This window comes from Stegostoma tigrinum, unplaced genomic scaffold, assembly GCF_030684315.1.
Source record: "Stegostoma tigrinum isolate sSteTig4 unplaced genomic scaffold, sSteTig4.hap1 scaffold_86, whole genome shotgun sequence".
NCBI classification, from domain to species: Eukaryota; Metazoa; Chordata; class Chondrichthyes; order Orectolobiformes; family Stegostomatidae; genus Stegostoma; species Stegostoma tigrinum.
The window spans coordinates 517,461-528,173 of NW_026728811.1; positions in this window are offsets into that span (position 1 = coordinate 517,461).

Consider the following 10,713-nt stretch of genomic DNA (forward strand, 5'->3'; position numbering starts at 1 on the left):
GCCATCGTTTTAAATGTATAAGCCCTGCCCTCATTTGTTTTACCAAAATGCAAAACCATGCATTTACCCAAATTAAACACCATCTGCCACACCACAGCCCAGTGAATTATATTCCCACCCAAAACAATATGCCTTCGTATTTTGAATGACCCTCCTCTCTCCAGAAGACCTACAAACTCCAGCCTTTATTTTCCCAAAGACCTTGAGCTTGGTTTGCCTTGTGTAGGCGGGAGGAGGAGAAGGGTAGGTTGCAGACCAGCCAGTGGTGAGGAGACGCTAGAATATAATTTGTTGCCTTGGAACATTTAATGACTTTAGGAAGAGGATAGTCACACGTTAGAGGCAAGAAGTAGTGATAAACAATGCGGTCTTTTGGGGCCAGAAATTATGCTCTTTCGTTGTCTCTGGTGTTCAGTAATATTATCTACGCGAGATCCTTCATAGCACGCTGTGTGTCTGCAGGATTTCTTACCCGAACATCGCAGTCCACAGATGATAGCCATTAAACTGGAAATTATAGCCAAGCAATTAAAGATATCAATAGGTTATCTTGATGGCAGAGCATATACACTCAACATCCGATAGTTGATGCAAATGTCTTGTATTCGTTTAAAATTAAAAAAAAGTTCCCTGTGTAAATCAGTAAAATTAACCAGAATCAAAGAAACCAAAACTCAGCTGAATGCTGGCACTTAAAAAGAGACCCAAAATCTGGGTATGGTTTAGATCTTGTGCAGTGGGTTGCACCAGTGCCACTGAGACAGAGCTCGAGATTTGATTCCCACCTCCAAACCTGTGGCCATGTCCCCAGCTTTGGAACAGAGGTTCTGGATTCAAGTCCTGACTGTTTCAGACGTGTGTTGCAATATGTCAGTAGAGTTTACTGAGCAAACACACTGGAGAATAATGTTGCGAACTCATGGGCTATTGCAGTGTAGTGGCACTGTCTCCACCTTTGGGCCCAAAGATCTAAATTCAAAACCCACATAGGTGTTTCACAATATATCTGAACAAGTTGATTGAAATTATTTTAGAATTGTGACGTGGTCGAGGAGGAAGAGGTATCAGTTTTGAATTTCAGGATTTAGGCACGGGGTGATAGAAAGCATAGCTCTTCGTGGTGATTGGAGGAAAATTTGGAACTTATAGATGTTTGTAAAATCATGAAGGCATTGACAGGGGAATAGTCAAGATTTTTTTCCCCAGTGTAGGAGAGTCCAAAATTGGAAGGTGTAAGTTTAAGGTGAGAGGGAAAAAAACTTAAAAAGGCCATAAGAGGCAATCTTTTCATGTAACGTGTGGTGAGTGCAAAAAACAAAGTGTCAGAGGAAGTTGTGGAGGCTGGTAAAAATAACATTTAAAAGGCATAAAACTGGATGAACACAGCAGGCCAAACAGCATCATTGGAGCAGAAAGGCTGATGTTTTAGATCAAGACCCTTCTTCAGAAATGCTCCTGATTCTGTAATGTTGAAAAGGCATCTGGAAGGGGAGATGAATACGAAGGGTTTCGAGGGATCTGGGCCAAATGCTGGCAAATTAGACTAGAATAATTTAGGATATCTGGTCAACATGAATAAGTTGGTCTGAAAAGGTCGTTTCCATACTGTACATCTTTATGATTCATGTATCCAACTGATCCAGATCCCTTTGTAATTTTAGATAACATTCTTCCCTGTCCACAATAAAATCAACCTTGGTGTCATCTGCAAACTTGCTGATTGTGCCTTCTATCATTCACACCTAAATCATTTTCATTATTGACAAACAAATCTGTATCCAGCACCGATCTCTGTGGATCACCGCTGGCCACAAGCTCCCAGTCTGAGAAACAAGCCTCACCGACCACCCCTTCTCCTGCCATTAAACAGAAAAACAAAGAAACACACACACACAGGAACACAGGCACATTTGTGTCTTTAAGACAGCGATTTAAGTTTGATAAATAAGGGGATCAAGGGTGACATTGAGAAGACAGCAGAATTATGTTGGGAAACAAGCCAGGCAAGATCGAACAGCAGAGCAGACTGCTCCAATGCATTATGCTCTATGGCCTTAAGGTATCAGGAATATTTTTCCATGAGAGCAGTGGGGGTGAGATTAACAAATACTTTACTGAACAGAGTCAACAGGAACATGGAATAGGTTTGAGGGGGCTGAATGGTCACATCTGCTCCTATTTGTTGTGCTCTTTAAAGAGGAGGTAACGTGCTGTGAGGTTGACACACTTTAAGGAGTCTCCCAATTAACATTGAGATCAGGATATTGCTTTCTCTATAATATTGTCCTCTCTGTGGCTTTCTCATCCCCAGGGAACAATGAAGACTCGGTCGTTGAAGATATTCAAGGCTGAACTCAACTGACCTTTGATGGACATGAGAGTCAATACTTTTTGGGATTAAACAGGAAATGCGTGTTCAACCACAAACAGATCATCCATGATCTTTCCAAATTAAGCAGCAGGCTTGAGGGTCCAAATGACCAACTGCAGGTCCTATGTGATGTGTTGTTCTCTCACTCCACCCCTTGAGGATGTTACAGGGGTAACGTAAGGCCCATTCAATCAGTCAGGATGACTACAATGAGATCGGAGGAGACCATTGTACCCCTGTAAGGGATAGAATGAAATATTCAGTCATAGAGTCATACAGATATACAGCATGGAAAGAGAATCTTTGATCCAACTCATCCATGCTGTTCAGATATCCTGAACGAATCTAGCCCCATTTGCCAGCAATTTGGTTCATACCTCTCTCAAACGTTCATATTCATATGTCCACTTGATGCCTTTCAAATGTTGTAATTGTACCACCCTCCACCACTTCCTCTGGCAGCTCATTCCATCCACACATCACCCAGTTGCCCTGCAGGTCGCATTTAAATCTTTCCTCTCTCATGTTACCCTTTGCCCTCTGGTTTTGGATTCCCCCCACCCTAGGGAAAAGAACTTGACTCTTTACCCTGATTTACCATAATGTTACAAACCTCTATAAGGTCACCCCTCAGTGACAATTGTTTATTTTATTGTGTAGTGACTGCAGCAATTTTTCCACACAGCGCCCACCGCCAAAAATATCATTAATCGTAAAGATTATCTGTGTTGGTGGGACTGTTAAAAGGACAAAGTAAACCATGCTAGCAAGAAATTCCCCCTCCTGTTCAATACATGTCTGGGGAAAATTGAGCACCTGATTGAGGGGGCAGACTAGATTTTTTGCTGAAGCTGAAATTTTTGACAGTGCAGCGTTCTATTCAAGTGTTAGTCGATATTCTGTTCTTGTCTTTTAGTTGCTCAAGAATCCGTATCAACGACAATACAACCTCAGCCTTATTATCTGACAACAAATGTCCCTAATGGTGTATTGCAGAGCACAGAAACACCTCCACAGCCGGCTACACACCACCAGAGGAGGCCATGCAATCTTTCTCGGCTGCTACACAGGAACAGGGAGCCCTGGTTCGCTAAAATTAAATACAGAGCAGAAATAACTACTTACTTTTATATTGGAAAGCTGTATCTTATGGAATTCCTCAGGGACCCGTGTGAGGTCATCAACAATTTACAATCCAGATTTACGATTTTGGAGGGAGTGGTGAGAGCACGAGACAGGGGGCAGCCGAGAAGGCAATATTCTGCGTTTAAAAACTTACCTCGTGAGTCGGCGACTTACTGATTCGCGTGGCCAGGGTGGTGAGAGCGCCAGCCGGGAAGTGAACTATTATGTTTGGGCTTTGTCCTATATCAATAGTTTAGATAAACACAACAAAATGTACTCTAACTATATTTGTCAGTGATGCTAAGATTAGCAGGAAATTAAGCTATCAGGTGGAGGTACAGAGAATGTAAGTGGATAAGCAACTGACAATTTGGCAGATGAAATATGATGTTAGTAATTGTGAACCTGTGCGACTTTCAGGAAGAACAAAAGGCTATATGTTACACGAATGGAGGGAGATTATGGGTCCTAGTGATACAGTGTGTGCCAGAGGGTTCCCTCTGAAACTTTCAGACATTGGAAGCGTTGCTCTACCATCCTGATGGCTACTCCCTGATGGTCCGAGTTGCCTCATTACTCTCAGTACACACGGGATATTTTTATGTGGTTGGTTGGTGGTGAGCAGTCTTGAGGAGGGGAGTGTTTTGGACTGTGTATCAAGGGCGTGGCCTTTATCCAAGATACCATCCTATATTTCTACATGAAGATCTTAAAGCAATGGGAATGGCTGCCTGCTTCTGAATGAAGAGGCTGTGGGTGCTGCCAGGACAGTGGGTCTTCACCACCATGATGTAGTGTGCATGGTCACACTGCAATGTTAATGGAGTGAGGGTTTGAAGGGTTCAATCACAAGAAAGAAAACATTAAATGTAGGTATTTTCAGATCAGCTGAAATGGTTAGTTCTATCCCATTCTCTATTCCAATCCCAGAACCAGCCCGGACACTTTTCTCTGTTCAATCACAGGATGTGGGCTTCATTTGCTGAGCCAACAGTTATTCCATCCCTCATTGCCCAGAGGGTAGTTAGAGCCTGTGACATTATTGGGTGTGTTGGGTCACATGTAGGCCAGAGCAGGGAAGGATGGCAGTTTCCTTTTCTACAAGATATCTGTGAATCAGATGGATTTTCCTGACAATTGCCAATGATTTCACCTTCATCATTCAACTTTTAATTCCAGACTTTTATTGAGTTCAAATTTCAGCATCTCACTTGGCAAGATTTGAACTCAGAGCGTTGTGTGCGTTTTTGGACGAATAACCGAGAAATAATACCCTCAGCCATCACTGTAAACCCAGACGAAATATCAGTTCAGCATGGAGCTCGTTGCAGGCCAGTATGTGTCCTGAGCTCCATCTTACAGGAAATTTCAGTCATTCAACTCCCCAAGTTCCTGTCACGGTCCAAAAAGTTTTCAGACAATTTCATACAACAGTTTTCTTCAAGCATATGTTTGAGACCCGTTTCTCATGAGGACGGGATAATAAAATGTGAGGCTGGATGAACACAGCACGCCCAGCAGCATCTCAGGAGGACAAAAGCTGACGTGTCGGGCCTAGACCCTTCATCAGAGACGGGGATGGGGTGAGGGTTCTGGAATAAATAGGGAGAGAGGGGGAGGCGGACCGAAGATGGAAAGAAAAGAAGACAGGTGGAGAGGAGAGTATAGGTGGGGAGGTAGGGAGGGGTAGGTCAGTCCAGGGATGAGGTTAATAGGTAGGAGATGGAGGTGCGGCTTGGGGTGGGAGGAAGGGCTGGGTGAGAGGAAGAGCAGGTTAGGGAGGCAGAGGCAGGTTGGACTGGTTTTGGGATGCAGTGGTTGGAGGGGAAGAGCTGGGCTGGTTGTGAGGTGCGGTGGTGGGAGGGGAGGAACTGGGCTGGTTTTGGGATGCGGTGGGAGAAGGGGAGACTTTGAAGCTGGTGAAGTCCACATTGATACCATTGGGCTGCAGGGTTCCCAGGCGGAATATGAGTTGCTGTTCCTGCAACCTTCGGGTGGCATCATTGTGGCACTGCAGGAGGCCCATGATGGACACGTCATCTAAAGAATGGGAGGGGGAGTGGAAATGGTTTGCGACTGGGAGGTGCAGTTATTTATTGCGAACTGAGCGGAGGTGTTCTGCAAAGCGGTCCCCAAGCCTCCGCTTGGTTTCCCCAATGTAGAGGAAGTCACACCGGGTAGAGTGGATGCAGTATACCACATTGGCAGATGTGCAGGTGAACCTCTGTTTAATATGGAAAGTCACCTTGGGGCCTGGGATAGGGGTGAGGGAGGAGGTGTGGGGGCAAGTGTGGCATTTCCTGCTGTTGCAGGGGAAGGTGCCGGTTGTGGTGGGGTTGGAGGGTAGTGTGGTGCGAACACATCATCCACCGACACATCTGCCATCTCCAATCCGACCCCACCACCCAAGACATTTTTCCGTCCCCACCCCTGTCTGCTTTCCGGAGAGACCACTCTCTGTGTTCCACTACATCTTCCCCTCCACACACTGCATCACAAACCAGTCCAACCTGTCTCTGCCTCCCTAACCTGCTCTTCCTCTCACCCAGCCCTTCCTCCCACCCCAAGCCGCACCTCCATCTCCTACCTATTAACCTCATCCCTGGACTGACCTACCCCTCCCTACCTCCCCACCTATACTCTCCTCTCCACCTGTCTTCTTTTCTCTCCATCTTCGGTCCGCCTCCCCCTCTCTCCCTATTTATTCCAGAACCCTCACCCCATCCCCACACCTTGTTCGCTCCACACTGCCCTCCAACCCCACCACACCCGGCACCTTCCCCTGCAACCGCAGGAAATGCTACACTTACCCCCACACCTCCTCCCTCACCCATATCCCAGGCTCCAATATGACTTTCCACATTAAGCAGAGGTTCACCTGCACATCTGCCAATGTGGTATATTGCATCCACTGTACCCGGTGTGACTTCCACTACATTGGGGAAACCAAGCGGAGGCTTGTGGACCGCTTGCAGAACACCTCTGCTCGGTTCGCAATTAACAACTGCACCTCCCAGTCGCAAACCATTTCCACTCTCCCTCCCTTTCTTTAGATGACATGTCCATCATGGGCCTCCTGCAGTGCCACAATGATGCCACCCGAAGGTTGCAGGAACACCAACTCATATTCCGCTTGGGAACCCTGCAGCCCAATGGTATCAATGTGGACTTCACCAGCTTCAAAATCTCCCCTTCTTCCACCGCATCCCAAAACCAGCCCAGTTCGTCCCCTCCCCCCACCGCACCACACAACCAGCCCAGCTCTTCCCCTCCACACACTGCATCACAAACCAGTCCAACCTGTCTCTGCCTCCCTAACCTGCTCTTCCTCTCACCCAGCCCTTCCTCCCACCCCAAGCCGCACCTCCATCTCCTACCTATTAACCTCATCCCTGGACTGACCTACCCCTCCCTACCTCCCCACCTATACTCTCCTCTCCACCTGTCTTCTTTTCTCTCCATCTTCGGTCCGCCTCCCCCTCTCTCCCTATTTATTCCAGAACCCTCACCCCATCCCCATCTCTGATGAAGGGGCTAGGCCCGAAACGTCAGCTTTTGTCCTCCTGAGATGCTGCTGGGCGTGCTGTGTTCATCCAGCCTCACATTTTATTATCTTGGATTCTCCAGCATCTGCCGTCCCCATTATCACTATCTCATGAGGACAGACTCTCCAAACAGTATATTACATCAGCTTTATACATGCATGTAATCATAAGCACACCTTATACAGACCAATGAAAAATGTATGCTGATTTTATTGCTATCAATATACAATCACTGTCAGTAATTTGAATTATTTTGCTTGGCCACCTTATTGTGTTCAGCCAATAACACCATCTTAACACATCTCATTATACAGTATAACTTCATGCAGACATTTATTTTGTCGTCAGCCATTATCTTGACCAGTATCTGACTTGTACCTTCTTCATTGGCATCAATGTTTCTATTGTCCTTTATCTTTGATAGTGTTATTTTATCAGGAAACTAAAGTAACATTTTCCATGATTTTACATGGCAGAACATCAGTCTCCTTTCACAAAACAACGTTGACTCTGACTGCATGAAGGTTCTTGAAATGTCTTGCAGTACTTTCCTTAATAATGGAGTCTAGCAGATTCCCAATGATGAATGTTAGGCTGACAGCCTTTAAGCTCCAGCTTTGTGTCTCACTCTTTCCTTAAAACCTCGTGTTATTGGGCATAGAGTTATACAATGCAGAAACAGACCCTTCAGTGCAACTCCTCTGCACTGATCAGACATCGCAATTTGAGCTCGCCCGATTTACCCGCAGTTGGTGAGTATCCCTCTAAACACCTCCTTTTCACATGACCATCCAGATGCCTTTTAAATATTGTAATTTAACCAGCCTCCATCACTTCCACTGGCATTTCATACATGAACCACACTCTGTGTGAAAAAGTCACCTCTCGGGAACTTTTTAAATCTTTCTTGTTTCACGTTAAACCTATACTGTCTAGGTTGGATTATGCTACCATGGGGAAAATGCCGAAATATTCACCCTATCCATGCCCCTCACTATTTTATAAAACTCTTTCTGGACACCCTTGGCGTTTGACTCTCCAGGGAAAATAGAGGCCCATTCTATTCAGTGTCTTTCTATAACTCACACCTAATATAATGCCAATCCTGGCATCATCCCTGTAAATATTTTCTGAATAATTTCCATATTTAACAACATCTTTCATACAGGAGGGTGACCAGAATTATATGCAGCATTCTAAAAGTGGCCTCACCATTGTCCTGCACAGCCGTATATCAAGTTCCAATTCCTGTACTCATTACACCGACCAAAGTCACAATAGAGGTTTTTCAGTTTCGTTGGAAAATTAATGGAATACAGAGAGTTCTGGAATATTTCAAACAATGTCCCCTTCATTATCCATCAAACTTTCTCCCCTCGTCAATGTATTGATTGTTAATTCTTTATACCCATACTGTACTCCTGCTCTCCCCTCATCACTTTTGTTTCAATAAATCCATCCACTTGATTCGAATTGACATTCAGTGCCTTGGCTTCCAGAGTGGTCGTGAATTCCCCAGGTTCACCAGTTTCTGAGTGAACACATTTATTCTCATCTCAATGTAGAGTGATCTGCTTGCACTGAAGACTGTAACCCATTCTTTTAGACATTCCAGCCAGGAAATCATCATCTCTGCTTCCATTCTGCTTTGCCCTGACAGGGTTTTATATGTTTTACTGAGATTGTCACTCAATTTTGGAATCCTCATTGAATCCAGGCCCAGTCAATGCAAACTCTACTCACGCAACAACCTGTCATCGCAAGGATCAGTCTGGTCATCCTTTATTATATTCCTCTGGAGCAAATGTGCCCTTTATTCAGTAAGGGCACTAAAGCTACACACAATACTCCAGAATATTTTAAAATGAGACCTCATCTGTACAGCCATGGTACGACAGCCTTCACCCTCTGCACAATTCTCTTTAAAGTGAATATTAATTGAAACATTGATCCCACATTGTTCTTTTCAATGACTGAAGTACAAGGACATCCAGATCCTTTTCAGCATTATGAGTACCCACTTGGTGAGCCTGTATGCACTGACCAGCGTACCAATGCCATTCACAGTGCTGACTTCTAGCTTCAGAAGTTACCGCTCTGCAAAGATTTCGGAGTCTGCACAGAAGAACACAAAAAACAGGGAGCACAGGTCCCTTTATAGATCAATATTTTTCAAACAATCCCTCTTCAAATATTATACTGTTGCTCTATTACTTCCCACAAAGTGCACAACGTCACACACATCCTCATTGCTCTTCATCTGCCATATGTTTTCCCAGTCATGTCACTTGTGTCAATTGCCTTGGAGAATCTTCACATCCACCGCACCACTCACAATCCCAGTTTTGTACTGTCAGCAGAGATGGACACATTGCAATTGATTCCCTCAACCAAACTTTTGATATATTTTGTGAATATCTGGAATCCCTGTTTTACACCACGAAACTTGCAATCCAACAAAAAAAAATCCATTTATTCTTACTTACTGTTCCCTGTCAGCTTCCCCATTATGGCACCATATATGTGGCCCAATCCCATGTGTTTTACTTTACACATTGGGCATGGGCATCTATCAAAAATCTTTCCAAAACTCCAAATGCATTACATTTATTCCATCTGCACTGTAAAGTTTCATAATGGGTTCCCTACTGGGATCCCTTTAGAAGCAATTGCAGTTCATTCTTTTAGCCTGTGTTATTATTGTCTCCAGAAATCAAACAATTATTGCCCTATGCTGCTCAGTGGGTGAACTTCCACAACCATACAATCACAGTCTGTGTTCTGTCAGAAATACAGTGCCATCTCCATTAGTCCCACTTTCCTGCACGAGGCCTGTTGCCCTGAATATTATGACACTTCAAGCGCTGATCCAAATACTGATCAATGGGCTGTGAGGTTACCCGTGACAACTCCTCTCAGAAAGTGCTTGGACCCCAGTACTCTCTGGGTGAAAATAATCCTTAAATTTTCTTTAATTCTCAAACCCTTCACTTTAAAAGTGTGCTCCCTTTTCCTTGATCCTTTTACTAAAAGGAGCAGCTGCTTTCTTTTGACCCTGTCCATACCTCTCCATCTTGTATACCTGAATTACTTACCCGCTCAACTTTCACCGCTCCACAGCAAACAACCGGAGATGAAACAGCCTCTCTTCAGAGCTGATGTGCTCAATCGCAGAGATCATCCTGGTGGATTTCCTCTGCACTCCTTCCAGTGCAATCTCGTCCTTCCTATAATGTGGCATCAAGGACTGCACATACTACTCCATCATGGCCGAACCAATTGCTTGTATGTTCTTATAATCTATGCCTTGATGAAGAAAAGCTATCCCTACAGTCCCCGATGCCTTGTTAACCAACCTAATAAATTGCCCAGTCACATAGGGATCGGTGGAGAAGAGCCCTCTGAGCTTCCTACTGTGCTGTCATTCATTGAATACTCCCCCTGTCTGGTTCCTTCTTCCAAAGTGCATCATCTCATATTTATCAGTGTCACATTCCATCTGCCATTGACCTGCCTATCTGACTTTTCTTCCACTATCTTCCTTTAACTTAAGACCTTTCTCCTCAGGACCAAACACCTAGCGTCTTTGTGTCAAACACTAATTTACTTAGCACACGCGCCCCCTCCCTCCACCCGCTCCTCATTCACATCTACACCATTTCTGAATTCCAC